This window comes from Symphalangus syndactylus, chromosome 18 (genome assembly GCF_028878055.3).
Source record: "Symphalangus syndactylus isolate Jambi chromosome 18, NHGRI_mSymSyn1-v2.1_pri, whole genome shotgun sequence".
Classification (NCBI taxonomy): Eukaryota; Metazoa; Chordata; class Mammalia; order Primates; family Hylobatidae; genus Symphalangus; species Symphalangus syndactylus.
Window position 1 is genome coordinate 71172373 of NC_072440.2, and position 19452 is coordinate 71191824.

Consider the following 19452-nt stretch of genomic DNA (forward strand, 5'->3'; position numbering starts at 1 on the left):
CCCACTGATTTCTTCCTTTGGATTACGTGTATAATTTCTACCAAATTGGGAGCTCAAAGTGTCCCACTACTGCTTGTATTGTCTGACAATTTAAGTTTGGGATGCAATTATCCCTGCAATTGCTAACAAGCAAGGAGCAGGTGGTACAGTCAGTTATTGGCTGGATTTCATACATTAGGAACGTCTGGATTTACTGCTGCAGTTGCCACTTCAGGGGGCATTCTGAGGGTGATAAATAGGGCACTCTCAGGGAGTTGAGGTTATATGTGTCATCAAATGAATAGGAAACACATCTAGTGGAAAAAATTACATCCTTATATTTTTCTAAAATGAATTGCCAGTATCTCTTTTGCATAGAGAACAAAATGATACTTCATATAAAGGCTCACCTGCAGGAAAAAGAGCAGAGGTTAGAGGATATCTAAGCCACTCCAAATGCCAAATGTCAAATTGGTATTTGTGTGGGCATCTGTACCAGAACTTGAAACACACTTACATGGCTACTACAAAGTTACTTAACCTCTCAGCCTCATATTCTCTTCTGTAAGATGAGCTTAATCAAACCTACCAAGCTCAATTATTTTGATGATTAAAATAAATTATAAATGTAAAGTTTATTGCATATATTAGGCAAGTCTCAGTCCTAGAATCCTGCAACTCTGCCAGGAAATATAAAGAAAACCTCAATTTAAAAATTAGTAGAACCATGAATGGGCAATAATTGAAGAAAAATATATGTAGCCAGTGAAACAAAAAGAAACATAGCATCACTAGTAATCAAGACATTTCAATGAAGATGAGAATACTATTCTTTTATCTTAAATTGCATATGATTTATGTTGTGGTGAGATAGGTTCTCTCATGACCTGCTAATAGGGGTATAAATTGATTTAGTTTTTCTAGAAAGCAATTTGGCAATATCAAGAACCTTTACAAATATTTTTTTCAAGTAAGTAATTCTATTTCTCTAATTTATCTTAAGGAACTAAATAGAATTGTTTATAGTTGTTGACCTCAATGTTAGTTATAATAGTGAAAAATGGAAATAATCGAATTACTCAAAATATGTGAAAAGTTAATTATGATGCACTTTCAAAATATTATAATGTGCCTATAAAATTAAATGTATAAAATTATCTACTGACATAGGAAAATGTTCTTGGTAAGTGAAAAGGTGAGCTAACAAGCTTTATTTTTTATATTGAGCTTTGTTTTCAAATTATGTTTTATGTATTGATATGCTTTTATTTTGCTAATAAGACCTTGATTCAAACTGACTTAAATAATACAGAAAATTTATTAGCGCATATAGTAGACAATATCACCAAACGCATCAGGCTCTAAAATTGGTTGATTTATTGGTCAGCATTTTCATCAAGGATCCAGGCTTCTTCTCAATCTCTCTGCCATCCCCAGGGTTGTCTTCATCTTTAGGCTGGAGGTGTCATATCCAGATCCAGTGGTGTCTAGAGAAATGAGACTACTCCCCCTCTTTGCTCATTCACGTGCGTTTGTTTTTTTTTATCCTGTCTCTATACTCCCCATCCCCGTATTCCCCATCTTTGATTGGAAGTGAAGATTTTTTTTTCACTAGCCCACCTGCAGAATTCCCCTCCTGTTTTATATGCCTGAATTGGATAGCGCCCATTTCTGAACCAACCCCTGGCCAGGGAACTGAGACCACACTTAGAACAATTAGGATCAATTTCTGAACTCAGGGGGCTGGGTTTCCCATTGCCCATGTCTTGTAGAGGAGGGGCGGATCCCTGAACACAACTACTGTTCAGTTAGGGAGGAGATACAAAGGGAAGCAGCCAAGTGTATCCACTATGTGTATGCATCAGTCCACGAAGATACTTACCTTCGTGGAGGAAGTATGATGGAAAAATACCTAAGATGAGAAGGAAGTTTCTAGGCCATATACTCGATGAAAAGATTTTGACTGAAGTGTGATTCCAAGTGAAACCCTTTCAGAGCTCCTGGGAAAGAGAACCAAATGCAGAGAGTAAACCAGGTAGGATGTGACCTCTGATGACAAGCACTTCTGAAATGGGACAGAGGCTGCGCTGCCTGCCTGGCTCTTCTCATCTCTCTGTATGATGTGCTAGTTGCTTGTCATGGGATATAGCTTATTACAGTGATGGGTGTTGGGGGTGAAACTGTAGGAGGACTCTAAAGTGTCAGAGAAAGAGCAGAATTTTTTGTGACTTGTGTAAGCCTCAGTTAAAATTCACCTAGTGAATCAAGCTGGAGATATTCATGGCCTTGTTTCCATGATGTCATGAGAAGAAAGGTTCCAATAAAATCTCCTAAGATTCTGCAAACCAGTTCACTCTCTGAATTCTCATTATATTATTGGTTCCCCCAAAATGCTGGAAACCGAAAGAAAGTGTCATTCCATAAGAAATGCATGAATTTATTCTTGTATTCAATGAGCATTTAAACCACACAATAGTAATGATAGGTAATTGTCTTAGTTTCCTAAGGTTGCTATAGCAAGGTACCCCAGTTGGGGGGCTTAACATAACAGAAGTGTATTGTCTCATGATTCTGGAAGCTAGAAGTCTGAATCAAGGGGTCAGCAGGACCATGCCCTCTTTCTGCGGGCTCTGAGAAAGGCTCTTTCCTTGCTCCTTGGCTTCTGGTGTTTGACAACAATCTGTGGTACTCCTTGGTTCACTGCAGATGCTCCAACCTTTCCCTCCCAATTGGCTCACCCGGTGTTCTCCTGTGTCTTCACATCGTCTTCCCTATGTAGGTATATATGTCTAAAATTATCTTTCTTGTAAGGACATCAGTCATATTAGATAAGGGCCTACCCCGATGACTTCATTTTAATTTGAATACATCTGCAAAGACCTTATTTCCAAATAAAGTCATATCCACAGATACTTGGGGTTAGGTTCATATAACTTTTTGGGAGGGATACCATTTAACTTATGAGGTGTTATATACAGACACTGTTCTCAGTGCTTCATATACTTCTCACAAAAGTTCTATGAGATAATTCCTTTTATTCTTACTTTATAGGTGAAGAGACTGAATCTTAAAGAAGTTTACTAACCAGTCCAAGGTCACACAGTTAATTAGCAGTGGTTCTGGAATTTAAACCCACGTAGTCTTAGTTCAGGGCCCATGATCATAACAACTACACTGTACTGCCTCTTTATTATGCAGTATATATTACGTACTTTCTTAGTGTATGAAATAAGTTGCGTAGACCAGGGGCATGGAGTTTAGATGACCAATGCATGTACAAGGAAGAGAGAATGAAGAGAAAGAATAGAGAGAAGAAAGATATGACTTTTCTATTATTCATTTATTTTCTAGAAAATATTTGCTGGATAGCTACTAGACATAAGGATGCAGAAATGAATTAGAAAAATTCCTCACCCTGTAAGTAAAATAAATTAAAATATATTTTATAAGAGAATCCCCATCAATCCACTTAATCATTTGATGAATCAGGTATCTTTTCTGTGCTAGAAATTGTGGGCCTTCAAATGAATGATAGATTGATGCAATGATATATTGCCTTTAAGGAATTCTATGTGTAGTAGAAGTAGAGAAATTTGTAGAAAACATTTTCATAAATATGTATCAAATAGTGTCCCATATGTATACCGGTTTATGCCATAACCATCATTGGATTCTCACAATACTCTAACGAGGAAAGTATTATTATCCCCATCTCACTAAAGAAAATAGGCAGAGGGGCAGTGAGATACTCAGTCACACAGCCAGTACTTAGCAGAGTCAAGACTGCATGGCTGCAAGTCTAGCACTCTTTCCCCCTAACCACAAAGCTGGATGGGATGAATGTCATCATGGAGATAGAAAAAATGCCTCTCAGAAAATCTTATTGACTGCTATGAGAGAGCACAGCCGTGAGTAGACAGGATATTGGCAAACATGTTGTGATAGTGGAGCAAAAGGAAGGCTCTGGGCCCTGGGCACTGTCTGGGCAGGACATACATTTAGCAGTGGCCATTTCATGGAACTGGGCTGAAGATTCAATCACATAATTGGGAGGCTGGGGTAGGCAGATCATGAGGTCAGGAGTTCAAGACCAGCCTGGCCAACATGGTGAAACTCCATCTCTACTAAAAATACAAAAATTAGCTGGGCATGGTGGTGCATGCCTGTAATCCCAGCTACTCAGGAGGCTGAGGGAGGAGAATTGCTTGAACCGGGACCCAGGAGGCGGAGGTTGCAGTGAGCTGAGATCACACCACTGCACTCTAGCCTGGGCTACAGAGCGAGATTCTGTCTCAAAAAGAAAAAAAAAAAAAAGATAGATGTAATCATATTACCTGAAGGGTAATTAGAGTAAAGGGTAAATGACTTATAATTTTATAATTAGTATCTATAATATGCCAAACACTGTGCTAATTGCATGGCATCTGTAATCTCATATCACATATCTTTATAATGACTTGGAAGTCCATTCCTATTCATCTCTACTTTATGGAAGAGAACACTGAGGCCAAGAAAGGCTAAGTTTTTGCCCAATGTCACATAGCTACCAAGTAGAAGAGCTGCTACTGAACTCAGCCACATGAGTTCTCCAGATGGTACAATGGGCTACATTCATGCTAGGCTTTCTTGCTCCCATTACCATGAATCTGTGAATGAATAAAATAATAACAACAGTCAATTTTGGTGAAAATAAAGTAGTAAGCATTTTAATATTGTTGAAAGTGATGATAAATTTAGACCCTATGGCCTGGAGACCTAGATATGTCCAAATCCTGTCTAAGACCAATTACATAATCTTATAAGGACAGTGATATGACCAAAGAAAGAAAGAAAAGTGATGTTTATTAGTTGGTGGGGCTTGATCCTAAACCCTAGAGTTGAAGTCTAGTAGGGTGGGCTGGCTTATGTAAGTCAGGGGCCAGCAAAATTTTTCAGTAAAGGAAAAGATAATAAATATTTGTGGTCTTGCAGGCCATATGGTCTCCTGCAGATATTATACTTGACTCTGCCACTGGAGCAGAGACGTATCCATAGTAGACAATTTGTAAATGAATGGGTATGGCAGTGTTCCAATGAAACTTTATTTCCAAAAACCCATCTTGGGCCCTATTTGACCCAAGGGCCAAGCCTTCAAGCAGAAGCTTTTGTTTCTTTCTGTAAAGACAGCTTAGCAACCAAAACTGGAGCAGCAAAATGCTATGTCTCTTAAGCTCAGACCAGAGCATCAGAACATGCCACTGCAATGAGATGAGGCTTCTCTCCAGCCCTGGAGAATATAAAGTTGAGAAACAGAAGAAAACCATCAGCTATAATGCCTGGAACTGCCAGCCTTAGTCTTTCTAACCTGGACCGGTAGACATTAGGAGAGAGAGAACTGGATTGAGAACCTCGAATTCAGAGGCAGCCCTAGCCCTTACCCTAAAGATATAAAGAGGAGCAGAGACCTGGTTCATCTATACCTTAGAATGCATAGTCCAATTGTGCATTGGAATCTAATTCACCAGCTTGGCACCTCTCCTTTTGAGGGGGATGGAGATATTTTTCCTAGATCCTGACTCACCCCTAAAGAGCAGAAATGGTATGTATGTTGGGGAAAGTGGGGTGGGGAGGAAAGGGGGTAGCAACCAAAGCATGTTGAGTAACCTCTAGAGGTCAACACATGCATTTTTATCATTTAATGCTCACATCACCATTACTCCTGGAAGGTAGGTATCATGCTCCTATTTTACAGACTAGAATACTGGGACTTCTTAGAGGCTAGGAGCCCTCCCTAAGGTCACCTGACTACAGACCAGCAGACCTGTTATTAGAATGTGCACCTCCAAAGCATATGCCTCTTCCCATGGCCCCAAGCCTTCTGAATAAGCAAGCAGTGCTTGCTCTAAAAATGCTATTCTCAGTAGGAGAGCATGACTCTGACTTTTCCCTGCAGTGTTCAAAGCTGTGCTGGCTCTTAGAGCATCTGAGCCCCCACTGTTTCATCTTTAGAGGATCCCAGCTGTGAGGCCAGTGCTGGAGCCAGCAGTCTCTGACCCAGGAGGGACCTGAGGTGCTAAAGAAAGTAAGTTACACTCTTTGCTAAGTTCCAGACCTGCTTCGAGAATAACTGTGCTTATTGGTTACCACATTTGTATTTGGTGCAGGAAGTTGTATTTAGTGGCTGGAGTTCATATTTGGGACTAGAGATCCCGTAGGAATCTACAGAGGAGTTAAGAGTTTTTAAGTCCTAAGGAGGTGACGTAAGCAGACTGAGGAATAGAATGGAGAAAGCAAAAGGCAAAGAGAATTGATGGTAAACAGGGTACCTTTGGGGTCTTTCCAAAATGGAGAAGATTCAAAAGGTAAGGCTTCCAATGGTGGCTGCATTTGCCAGTACACATCTTCCATCCTCTCTTCTTCTGCCATTGGCTCCATTTCCTACACCCTGTCTATGTGATGTAAGTGGGAGTGGCCCCATCCTATCCAGATCCAGCAATGAGCACATGAGTCAGGCTTGGCCAATCACTGAAGTGCCCCGGTCAGCATGATTGGGTCATGCTTGAACACCTCACTTTAGTTAGACCAATTGGCATGAATTCCAGAACTTTCCAGGAATAATAAAAAACCATAGCTCTTTTTTTTTTCCACAGGGATCATTATCTATAAAGATAATTTAAGCTTGGGGATGCAAGAATCCCCATGAGTGAGGGATTTAAGGGTGAAGCCAGCTCAGTAGGAAATAAGGCCAAGAAATGGGAAAGGGGTAGAAGGAGAGAGGAAGACAGACAGAGACAGAGAGGTAATTATGTAAGGAATTGGACCCAGCATGACTCAAATCAACAAGCATCCTTTTCAGTTACAGAAGTCAATAACTATGTTAGACTGAGATTTTCTGTCAATTGCTCCTGAAAGTGTTCTAGGCTTGGATGGGACATGCATGGTATCTTAGTCCATTTGGGCTGCTGTAAGAAAAATACCACAGACTAAGCAGCTTGAACAACAGACACTTCTTTCTCACAGTTCTGGAGGCTGAGAAGTCCAAAACCAAGTCACCAGCAGATTCAGCATCTGGTGATGGTCCACTTCTTGGTTCACAGATGGCTATCTTTTCACTATGTCCTCACATGGTGGAAGGGCCAAGGGGGCTCTATGGGGTGTCTTCTATAAGAGCATTAACCCCGTTCGTGAGGGCTCCATCTTCATGACCTGATCACATACCAAAGTTTTTTTTTATTTTTTTTATTTTTATTTTTATTTTATTTATTTTATTTTATTTTATTTTTCCATGTGATTATGATCTGTTTTTTTTTTTTATTATACTTTAGGGTTTTAGGGTACATGTGCACAATGTGCAGGTTTGTTACATATGTATCCATGTGCCATGTTGATTTCCTGCACCCATTAACTCGTCATTTAGCATTAGATGTATCTCCTAATGCTGTCCCTCCCCCCTCCCCCCACCCCACAACAGTCCCCGGAGCGTGATGTTCCCCTTCCTGTGTCCATGAGTTCTCATTGTTCAATTCCCACCTATGAGTGAGAACATGCGGTGTTTGGTTTTTTGTCCTTGCGATAGTTTACTGAGAATGATGTTTTCCAGTTTCATCCATGTCCCTACAAAGGACACGAACTCATCATTTTTTATGGCTGCATAGTATTCCATGGTGTATATGTGCCACATTTTCTTAATCCAGTCTATCGTTGTTGGACATTTGGGTTGGTTCCAACTCTTTGCTATTGTGAATAGTGCCGCAATAAACATACATGTGCATGTGTCTTTATAGCAGCATGATTTATAGTCCTTTGGGTATATACCCAGTAATGGGATGGCTGGGTCAAATGGTATTTCTAGTTCTAGATCCCTGAGGAATCGCCACACTGACTTCCACAATGGTCGAACTAGTTTACAGTCCCACCAACAGTGTAAAAGTGTTCCTATTTCTCCACATCCTCTCCAGCACCTGTTGTTTCCTGATTTTTTAATGATGGCCATTCTAACTGGTGTGAGATGGTATCTCACTGTGGTTTTGATTTGCATTTCTCTGATGGCCAGTGATGAGGAGCATTTCTTCATGTGTTTTTTGGCTGCATAAATGTCTTCTTTTGAGAAGTGTCTGTTCATATGCTTTGCCCACTTTTTGATGGGGTTGTTTGTTTTTTTCTTGTAAATTTGTTTGAGTTCATTGTAGATTCTGGATATTAGCCCTTTGTCAGATGAGTAGGTTGCAAAAATTTTCTCCCATTGTGTAGGTTGCCTGTTCACTCTGATGATAGTTTCTTTTGCTGTGCAGAAGCTCTTTAGTTTAATGAGATCCCATTTGTCGATTTTGGCTTTTGTTGCCATTGCTTTTGGTGTTTTAGACATGAAGTCCTTGCCCACGCCTATGTCCTGAATGGTATTGCCTAGGTTTTCTTGTAGGATTTTAATGGATGCCCTCTCTCACCGCTCCTATTCAACATAGTGCTGGAAGTTCTGGCCAGAGCAATCAGGCAGGACAAGGAAATAAAGGGTATTCAATTAGGAAAAGAGGAAGTCAAATTGTCCCTGTTTGCAGATGACATGATTGTATATCTAGAAAACCCCATTGTCTCAGCCCAAAATCTCCTTAAGCTGATTAGCAACTTCAGTAAAGTCTCAGGATACAAAATTAATGTACAAAAATCACAAGCATTCTTGTACACCAATAACAGACAAACAGAGAGCCAAATCATGAGTGAACTCCCATTCACAATTGCTTCAAAGAGAATAAAATACCTAGGAATCCAACTTACAAGGGATGTGAAGGACCTCTTCAAGGAGAACTACAAACCACTGCTCAATGAAATCAAAGAGGATACAAACAAATGGAAGAACATTCCATGCTCATGGGTTGGAAGAATCAATATCGTGAAAATGGCCATACTGCCCAAGGTAATTTATAGATTCAATGCCATCCCCATCAAGCTACCAATGACTTTCTTCACAGAATTGGAAAAAACTACTTTAAAGTTCATATGGAACCAAAAAAGAGCCCGCATCGCCAAGTCAATCCTAAGCCAAAAGAACAAAGCTGGAGGCATCACGCTACCTGACTTTAAACTATACTACAAGGCTACAGTAACCAAAACAGCATGGTACTGGTACCACCACAGAGACATAGATCAATGGAACAGAACAGAGCCCTCAGAAATGATGCCGCATAGCTACAACTATCTGATCTTTGACAAACCTGACAAAAACAAGAAATGGGGAAAGGATTCCCTATTTAATAAATGGTGCTGGGAAAACTGGCTAGCCATATGTAGAAAGCTGCAACTGGATCCCTTCCTTACACCTTATACAAAAATTAATTCAAGATGGATTAAAGACTTATATGTTAGATCACATACCAAAGTTTTTTGTTTTCACTTCCCAAAGACCCCACCTCCAAATACTATCACAATCGGGATTAGATTTCAACCTATGAATTTGTGGGGGGCACACAATCTTTAGTCAGGGTTTGTGCGAACAATATGACCTTACTCAGGTCCCTTTATCTTTGCACCTTATTTTCTCTTTGCCCAAATAAAGAATACTTAATACTCCAGATCAATTATTTTATGAGTAATCATAAATATTTCTAATATTCTTTGGGTACTTGCTATATGTGCAGTACTCAGCTATTTATGGTACTTGTTACTCGTAACAATCTTATGGGGTACATACTCTCATTATCCCCATTTGACAGATTAGTAAACTGAGGTGCAGACAGGCAAGTGATTCTCCCAGAGACCAGGTAAGTGGCTTAGCTGAGATATGAGCCCAGTGGTCTGTCCCCACAAACTGTGCTCTTAGTCACAACACTACTTGTTCAGTATTTGAACTAAACATTCAAGAGCAAAACATTCTGGCAGATGCACAGCAGGTGGTGGGGCAAAAAGGGACCTGGCTGAGAATCAAGAGGCCCACAAGATAGTCTCAGCTCTGCCGCTTAATTTTCAATGCTGGACAGGTCCTCATTTATTTTCATTTGTTCGACAAGGGAGGTGGACTAGATGCTCTTTAAGATCCTGTCTAGTTTTAACATTCTGTGATCAGTGACAGAAGATGTTAAATAGATCATGTTGATTGTCGTCTCATGTATTCATGGGATGTATTCAGACCCTGGGGTATTGGGCCCAGAGCTGATGTCATGCTGACCACCGTGGTAAAAGAGCAACTCACAGGCAAGTTTGCCTCATGAACTTGCTTCTTTTAGAACCTAGGTCATTCAGCCTTTCTCATGGCCATTTCCTGAGTTCAGGCCAATGGAGCATCCAGTTTCATAAACTATAGACATTGTTTTGGGAAAAAGAAATGAAACCAATCAGGGCTGTGGGTTGCAAGCAACAGAAACCAAGGCTGGATTTCTTAAGTGAAAGGGTATCTACTGAAAGAATGTGGAGAATCCACAGATCTAAGGGAGGCTGGGGGACTGGGCAGGGAAATTGGGAGGAGCTGGGGGAGCTCGGGAGCTCATAACAGGAGCCCCAACCATGGTTGCCATGAAGTGAGTCTGGCATGCACACTATTTCTGTGACGATTGATTGTATCTCCTCTTTCCATCACTCACCTGAGTCCTGGAGAGAGCAGCCAGTTGGTCAGCTTGGGTCACAAGCCCTGCCCTTGGCTATACTATTGTAGGGGGAAGGAGACTCTATATATAGAGAGAAGCTCTACAGTGGGAGGGTCTTACCAGGAGTATACCTCTCCAAGACATGTGGGTCAAAGTGCTCCCTAAAAGATAGTCAGGTGCATTAGCTGGGTGTGGTGGCATGTGCCTATAGTCCCAGCTACTTGGGAGGCTGAGGCAGGAGAATCACTTGAACCCGGGAGGCAGATGTTGTGGTGAGCCAAGATTGCACCACTGCATTCCAGACTGGCCACAGAGCGAGACTCCGTCAAAAAAAAAAAAAAAAGGATAGTCAGGAGCTTGTACAGAAAAAAAAAAAAAAATTCCTGGACAGTCTAATGATAAACATCATCTTTAAGGGTATAAATTATAATGACAGTTATGCTTTAAAAAACTCAGTAGCAAATACAGAAATATTCTTTTAAAATACAACAAAAAATTATTGTATTTCCGCTCTTCCTTTCTCTGTCCCTTTCTCCTTCCCATCTTCAAATATTTTCTTGAACATCCTTTATTTAGATAGATGTATTACATCAAGTCTCTAGAATCAGGCTGCCTGAATTTGAACCCCATCTCTGTTACTACTTCATTATGTAACTTTAGATAACTTATTTTTTATGGTTTATTTCTTCATTTACTTAATCTATTTTTTGTTCTAAAATAATTTTCTCCCCAGATTCCAAATGTTTTTCTTTGCATGCCTTGAAATTTAAAAATTAAGTTTAACTTGATATACTCAAATTACAATGCAATAGTTTTTATACCTAGAGCTTGCATCTGGGAAAAATATTAAATTTTTACATTAATTCTAATTGTGATTCAGTTATTAAATTTAACAGACAAATTATAAAACCAAATTTTAAAAATAATGAGAATTTATTATTTACAAACATCATGCTTTATTTTTAATTTACTATTTTATTAATGACATGATTAAAATTTTCAACAATAGCAGTTTTGATAACCACTGTAATTTTTTATTGTATATATTTAAGCTGTACAAAATGACACACACACATACACACCTACACATACATAGTGAAGTGATTACTGCAGTGGAGTAAATTAAGATGTAAATCATCTCACATAGTTACTTTCTTTGTGCTAAGAGCACTTAAAATCTACTCTCTTTGCAAATATCCAGTGTAGAATACAATATTAACTATAGTCCTCACTAGATCGCTAGACTTATTCATCCTATGTGACTGCTACTTTTCACTCTTTGGCTTAGGTATCCCCAATCTCCCCTGCCTCTGCAACCACTTTTCTACCCTTCCTTCCTTTCCTCCTTACCTACTTCCTTTCCTCCTTACCTACTTCCCTGCTTCCCTTCCTTCCCTCCCTCCCTCCCTTCCTTCCTTCTTTCCTTCCTTCCTTCCTTCCTTCCTCTCCCTCTCCCCCTTCCTCCTCCTCCTCCCCCTCCCCCTCCCTCCTCCCCCTCCCTCCCCCTCCTCCTTCCCCCCTCCTCCTCCTTCTCCTTCTCCTTCTTTCTCTTCTTCTTCCTCTGTAGAGATGAAGTCTCACTGTGTTGCCCAGGCTGGGTTTGAACTACTGGCTTCAAGTGATCCTCCCACCTCTGATTCCCAAAGTGTTGGAATTACAGGCAAGAGCCACCATGCTTGACCTCTACTCTGTTTCTGTGTATTTATTTATTTATTTTTTTGGTAAGATTCCACAAGTAGTTGAGATTGTGACATTTTTCTTTCTATCTAGCTTGTTTTACTAGGCATAATCGTTTCATTCATGTTGTTGCAAGTGGCAGGATTTCCTTCCTTTTAAAGGCTGAATAATATTCCATTGTGTGTGTGTGTGTGTGTACCACATTTTCTTTATTCATTCATCTGTTAACACTTAGGTGGTTTCCATATCTTGGCTATTGTGAATAATGCTGCAATGAACATTAGAGTGCAGGCATCTTGACAAGATGGCGATTTCATTTCTGTGGGCTTTATACCCAGAAGGAGGATTAGTGGGTCATATGATATGTCTTTAGGAACCTCTATATTGTTTTTTGTTATAGCTGCACCAATCTGCATTTCCACCAACAGTGTACAAGAGTTCCCTTTTCTGCACACCCTTGCCAATGCTTGTTATCTTTTTTTTTTTTTTAATACTGGTCATCCTAACAGGTGTGAGGTGATCCCATTGTGGTTTTGATTTGCATTTTCCTGAGATAACTTATTAAACCTTGCTGGCCCGCAGTTTTTTCACATGATGGATAGTAAGCTTCCTATAATGTTTAGATGTTGTTACAAAGCTGTAGAAAGAGTAAGATAGAAAGCTTGCCTTCTTGGAATGCACAATCTAGTCAAAGAGATAAAATTGCACTGATGGGTATTTCAGTCAGTTACTGCTGCATATTTTGCTCACATGTATGTTGAATTGGGTGGGGTTTGGTTGATCTAGATTAGGCTAGGCTTGGTTCTATGCTATAGTTTGGATGCAGATACACTCAAGTGCCTCTCCTCTTCCTTGGACCAACATCTGTCCTCAGGACATTCTCCTGGCAAAGAGCAGAAATGCAAAAGGCCAGGCCCAACAATGCAAGTGCACTTCAAGCCTCTTCTTATCATACATTCTCTAACAATCCTATTGGCCAAAGCAAGTCACCTGTTCAAGCCCAAAGCAGAGTACTCCTAGCTGTGCCAAAACTGTGGTTATATAATATTAATTACCACGGGGAGATAAAACATTTGCGGCGGGCAATTCAACTTACGTCACATTTATTTAATAACAAGTAGAAAGTCAGGGGTATTGTAAGAGAGATACAGATAGAAATGTCAAAATAGTTCAAAAGTAGAAGAATTCAATTCTAATTGTTACAGAGTTCCAGGCAAATATTGTGGAAAAGGGAGGGATTAAATCTTGCAAGATGGATTAAGAACTAGATTCCTGGCCATTGAAAACGAAAAGAAAAATCCAGGCTGACAGACTAGTATCAGCAAAGGCATGAAACCAGGGGTATGTTCAGGAATAATGAGAAGTTTAACTTGTTCTATGAACAAGGTTCATAGAAGAAAGTTATGGTTATCAGGAAAGGTTGGGACCAGGAAAGGCTCTAATCAGTGCTTACTGACTGAATAAGGCCTGTGGCTTGGAAAGACCAGAAGGTTCTTTTTAGACATTCAGGAGCAAGTGATCATCAATAACTTTTACTAGTGAGGGAAAACTTGATTGATGGTCCATACAGGCAAAATACAATGTAAGATGGCAGCCCCTTAAGAAGAGAGTAATGTTACGTGTGTAGCCCTCAGCCTGGCTGGCAGCAACATTAACCATCTGGGCATGAGCAGTGAGGGGTTCAGCCTAAAGAGGCCTCAGAAAGAAAGAGTGATTAAGAAACCCATTTATTTTGCTTGCCCAGGAGAGGCTGGTTTTGGGTTTCCTTCTCAGTTTAGAAGGAGACATAGTCATAGACGTTCATTGACTTAACAGGTAGAAGAAAGAAAATGAGATTTAGAGTCAGATCATGAGGTTAAGTCTCAATTCCATCATTGACTGGCTGGGTGACCTTGGACACATTATTTCATTTTTATGAACCCCAGTATCCTCATTCACAAAATGGGGGCTAAAAATACTTACAGCTATCATAATAAGCAAACATGACAATATGTAATACAGAGTAACAGAGATATTTGTGGGAGAGGACTGTGGGTTAGGGAAAGAGAATTGAGAAAATGGGTGTTTATAGCAGCTAAAGGATTGATGAAGTGAGCTCAGCAGGGAGGAGAAGAAAATTTGACCAAAGCTGGGCAGTTTGGGTAGTTTTGTTCATCACCTGCTCCAAATTTTTTTTTATGTGCTTTTCTGTACTTGACAGTTTGGGCATCTAAAGACTGCTTCCCCAGTTGAAGGTATAATTTTTGATGTAAGATTATCCCAGCCAGATACATGTGAGACTTGGGTTCACAACCAATGTAAGTGGAAGGAGGCACAGGAAATAAATCAAGTGTTTATTCTGCCAGGATCTGGACTTACTTTGGCTCTAGAGGTCAACATTCTGATGGCAGCATCCTGAACCCCAAACTTCCCTTAAGGAGAATTGTTCCTGGACCCCATAAGTTTGGCATTGGGCCCCAGATGCCTAGATTATGGCTCACATGATGAGATCCTGGAAGCAGTAGTTAGAACACTGGCTTTCTGTTTCCCTAACAGCCCCACTGTTGCAGAGTTTCTCTTGGTGAGTCTCTGGGATGCTTTTCTAGAGACATTCCAAATCATTTCTTACCTAGAACTTATTTCTTCAGCCCTTCTAATGATTTCATAAGCTTCTGATTTCTTGTCTCACATATGCCACCCCCCTTTAAAAAAAAATTAAACTGCATTAGCTTTTTGTCACCTACATTTGAGCCCTTACTGGCACATTGGAGTGGCCACATCTCTAAAGGAATTGAAGGCTCCCATTTGGCTCAATTCTCCTCTGACTTCTTCAGGCTCTACTTCCAATAGCTTCCTTTAGATTTTCTGCTATTACCAGATGGCTTTCCCAAAATTAGTGATGGCTAATTTTATTTGTCAATTTGACTGGGCCAAGAAATGCTTAGATGGTTGATAAAACATTATTTCTGTGAGGAAGTTTACGGATAGATTAACATATGAATTGGTGGGCTGAGTAAAGATTACCCTCCGCAATGTGGGTGGGCATGAAACAGTCCATTGGGGGCCTGAATAGATTTGTGTGTGTGTGTGTGCGTGTGACAGTCTCACTCTGTTGCCCAGGCTGGAGTGCTACGGTGTGATCTTGGCTCACTGCAACCTCTGCCTCCCAGGTTCAAGTGATTGTCCTGCCTCAGCCTCCTGAGTAGCTGGGATTACAGCCATCTGCCACCATGCCCAGCTAATTTTTGTATTTTTATTAGAGACGGGGTTTCACCATGTTAGCCAGCCTGGTCTCGAACTCTGAATAGATTTTTTAAAAGGTGGAGGAAGACTGAATTCTCACCTGCCTCACTGCTTGAGTTGGAACATCAATCTTCTCCTGCTCTCAGCACTCCTATTCTCAGGCCTCCAGCACTGGATTGAAATCTATGCCACGGTTCTCCAGCTCTCAGGCCTTTGAACTACATCACTGGTGGGTCTCCTGCTTTCAGAAGGCAGATTGTGGAGCTTTTCAGACTCTGTAATCACAGAGGCAATACTTTAACATCCCCCTCTCTCTTCTTTCATCTGTTCTGTTGGTTCTTTTTATCTGGAGAACCCTGATGAACTAATATACCCTGCCTCTTGCTACATACTGTGGTCAGATTTATCTTCTTAAAAGTAAATTACTAAACATATTTCTTGTGATTTCTAGTTTTAAAATAGTGAATACAGACAATATTTCTTCTTTCTCCTCTTGGAGATCACCCTCACAGCAACAAAGACCACCTGGAAAGAAAGGAGCTCTCCACTTATAATGAAACCAAGGGACATCCATAACCCTAAACCACAATATATAGAGAATAGCTGCCACATGCAGTGAAGATCAAATAAGATGAGGAGGCACAGGGAAAAGATGCTCACAGCTGCAGATATCAGGAGAATATTGCCAAACACATTTCCCTAAACACCCGCCACACCCAGAGGGCAAATCTAGCAAGCCCTTATATGGAGCAATGGAAATGGTTGTGTGGTCGATGTCAGGAGCTTTGGTGGCCCAGTTTGGCCTGAAAGAGAAGACAGGGCTGAATAAAAAAATTTACACAGATGAATCATAAATTCAGAAGACAGTCTGCAAGTAAAGCAAGGCAGACAAAATATAGCCCCCCCACCGCCCTTTTTTTTGACTGAGCAAGTTGAAGGATGAAATGACATTTACTGGGATGTGGAAAACTGGTGGAGATGGAAACCAGTTGGATGAAGTCAAAAGAGAATGAGAGGTGAAGAAGTGCCTCATGAGTTTCATAGTCTCAAAAAGCAGAGCTGCCAAACTGACCAGCAGCAGACCTTAGACACATGAGGGAGCCCAACTAAGTGCAGCAGAAGAGCTTGTTAGCTGAGCCTAACCAAGACTGATAACCACGAGTTTTGCTACAAAGGAGAACAGAGTAATAGGGTAGTGGCTGCAGGAAGATGTGGCTAAGGAGCATAAGCAGGTTAGTGTGCTGACGCTAACTACCTATAGGAGAGATTTTGATAATGTAGGAATAAGGGAAGACAAATATGAAAATTATTTTCTTTTTTTTAATTTTTATTTTTTAAGATGGAGTTTCACTCTTGTTGCCCAAGCTGGAGTGCAATGGTGCTATTAAGGTTCACTGCAACCTCTGCCTCCAAGGTTCAAGTGATTCTCCTGTTTCAGCTTCCCGAGTAGCTGGGACTACAGGCGCGTGCTGCCATGCCCAGCTAATTTTTGTATTTTTAGTAGAGATGGGGTTTCACCATGTTGGTCAGGCTGGTCTACAACTCCTGACCTCAAGTGATCTGCCTACCTTGGCCTTCCAAAGTGTTGGGATTACAGGCATGAGCCTTGGTGCCATGGAGGTGAGACAAGATGGGATCCATTGCACAGGAGAAGGATTTGGCTTTTGATGGGAACATGTGCAGTTCATCTTTGGCAACAGAAGGAAACACAGTATATGAGAATGAACCTGATAGTTTCATATATGCGGTGGATGGAGTATGTTGGAGTTCTCGTTGCTTTTATTTTTTCAAATAAAGAAAGCATCATTATAAACTGAGAGTAAGGTAATGAAAGAGTTGTGGGAGATTTGCGGAGAAATAAGAAAAGGCAAAATTATTGTCTAGGAGGGCGGGAGAATGAAAGAGCTAAGGAAAGTTATGATTACTGAGTGCTTCTAAAGGGCTGATGTGAATTTAGGAGTGATAGGCTTAAGGTGAACTCAGGCAGCATGTGTGTGTGTGTGTGTGTGTGTGTGTGAAGTTGGAGTCAAATGGTGGTTGAATCAGTACACTGAAAGTCCTCAATAAATTAAGTAATTAGTGATGTTGAGATAATAGAATGAATGAGCAGGAAAGCCCAAATAAAGTAAGACTAAAGATTCCTGAAACTGGGTTCAAGAACGTGGGGTGGGTACCATTAATATTGGTGATAAGATCTACCTGTGATTATAAGAATGAGGAACTAAGTTAAGTGGAGAATTAAATTACTGAAATAGAATAGACAGAGAACCTTGGAGACCATGGTACTGGGAAGATCACACATAAGAATATTGAAATCACGGCTGGGTGTGGTGGCTTGCACCTGTAATCCCAGCACTTTGGGAGGCTGAGGTGAGTGGATTGCCTGAGGTCAGGAGTTCGAGACCAGCCTAGCCAACATGGTGAAACCTCATCTCTACTAAAAGTACAAAAATTAGCTGGTTGTGTTGGCACACACCTGTAATCCCAGCTACTCCAGAGGCTGAGACAGGAGAATCACTTGAACCCAGGAGGAGGTTGCAGTGAGCCAAGATCATGCTGCTGTACTCCAGTGTGGGCAAGAAAGTGAGACTCTGTCTTAAAAAAAAAAAAAAAAAAAAAGAATATTGAAATCACTCAGAATACTACTGAAGGGAGTTGCAATGGCCTTGAGGCTAAAATTCTTGAGGGATGAAGGGGATTGGCCCAGGTTTGTATAGATGACTACAAAAAGGAGAGGTAGTGAGTGATATAATCTGATAGTATAATCTTCAAATCCAGGTTTTTTTTTTTTTTTAAGGGGGAAGGGGTGTAAATTGTCTACAAATAGCAACAATAAACAAAAGGGACAAACATCATACCTTCAGGTTCAATGATAGAGAGGAATATGGTGAAGACCAGTCACCTTTGGAAAGCTTTGTAGGAGATAAACTGTCCTTAGGTGTAGGCAGGTTTCACTTAGAGGAGGAAGATGAAGGGATAATTCAGAGGAGTTGAGAATATAAGAGATTTTGCTGATAATGGACTATGAGTTCCAGAGGACATTTTCCAGAAAAGAAGATAGGTGAGTGGTTAAAGAACATATTTTACCATGTGGAATTGAGAGCCCAAATGATAAGTGATGATATGCAGAGAATCTTAGAATTCTGGTGGTATCTGACATAAATAGGAATATAGAGATGATGTGGGTTTCCAAGGAAGTTTGTGGTGGTGAGGTTGGAAATGTTTTCTTTGTATGTAAATGAGTGTGTGTTGAGGGGGCGGTGATTGAACCGTTGATCTTTTCAAGATCAAGCAAAGTTCGATGGCTTTATAATTCTATCATAAAAGTAGTAAACTTTAAAAGATATTTTATTACTAGGTTTTAAAAAATGCCCCAATGAAACAATTGTCTTCATAAAATCAGAGTGTAAAATGGCTGTACAATAGTTCATAGAAAATAAGGTAAAATAAAACAAAAGTTTAAATATGTACTGGCAGAACTCAGGAAAGGAATAAAAATAAAACGCTCACAAAAATGAAGGTTTCCTATTGGAAGAGACACATAAATAAAGACAATGCATGGCTGAAAACATAATAAGTGACCGAGAGGAGAGGATTAAGAAAAGTGATTTAAGTAAAATGGACAAGGACAGAGGGTTAAAATGGATTAGAAAATAAATGATGGCAATGGAAGATGAATAAAGAAGATACAACATACACATAGTGGACATTTCTATTTTGTTTTTGGAGTTTGTTTTAACATGGTGATAAAATATATCTTTAAAATAAAACAGAAAAATAATTATATATATAAACACACACACACACACACATATATATGTGCATATTTGTATATGAAGTGACAGACATACCCTGGAGACACTGGCCTACAATGATAAACCTTGAGACATATATTGGTTAGGTTTACTAGACTTCAAAGGTAAGAATCAATACCTTAGGCAACCAAGGAAAGTTATCAAGTCACTTAAAGTTCTCAATCTTCTCCATGGCAATTCAGATCTGGAGAGCAGTGAAGCAATGC

The 19452-nt window shown here is 40.2% G+C and overlaps 2 long non-coding RNA genes across 2 annotated transcripts in view; one reads left to right on the forward strand and one right to left on the reverse strand.

Moving 5' to 3' along the window:
- Positions 1-1346: 1346 nt before the first annotated feature.
- Positions 1347-19452, reverse strand: part of LOC129467806 (uncharacterized) — a 116153-nt gene continuing 98047 nt past the window's right edge. Inside the window, exons 4-5 of the long non-coding RNA XR_008652478.2 lie at positions 1862-1979; positions 1347-1466 (exon numbers count right to left, since the gene is read on the reverse strand). This is a non-coding gene — a long non-coding RNA (uncharacterized lncRNA). The remainder of the gene's footprint in view (positions 1467-1861; positions 1980-19452) is intronic.
- The window catches only part of LOC129467807 (uncharacterized), a 49536-nt gene continuing 33427 nt past the window's right edge, over positions 3344-19452 (forward strand). The window contains exons 1-2 of the long non-coding RNA XR_008652480.2: positions 3344-3396; positions 5912-6040. This is a non-coding gene — a long non-coding RNA (uncharacterized lncRNA). The remainder of the gene's footprint in view (positions 3397-5911; positions 6041-19452) is intronic.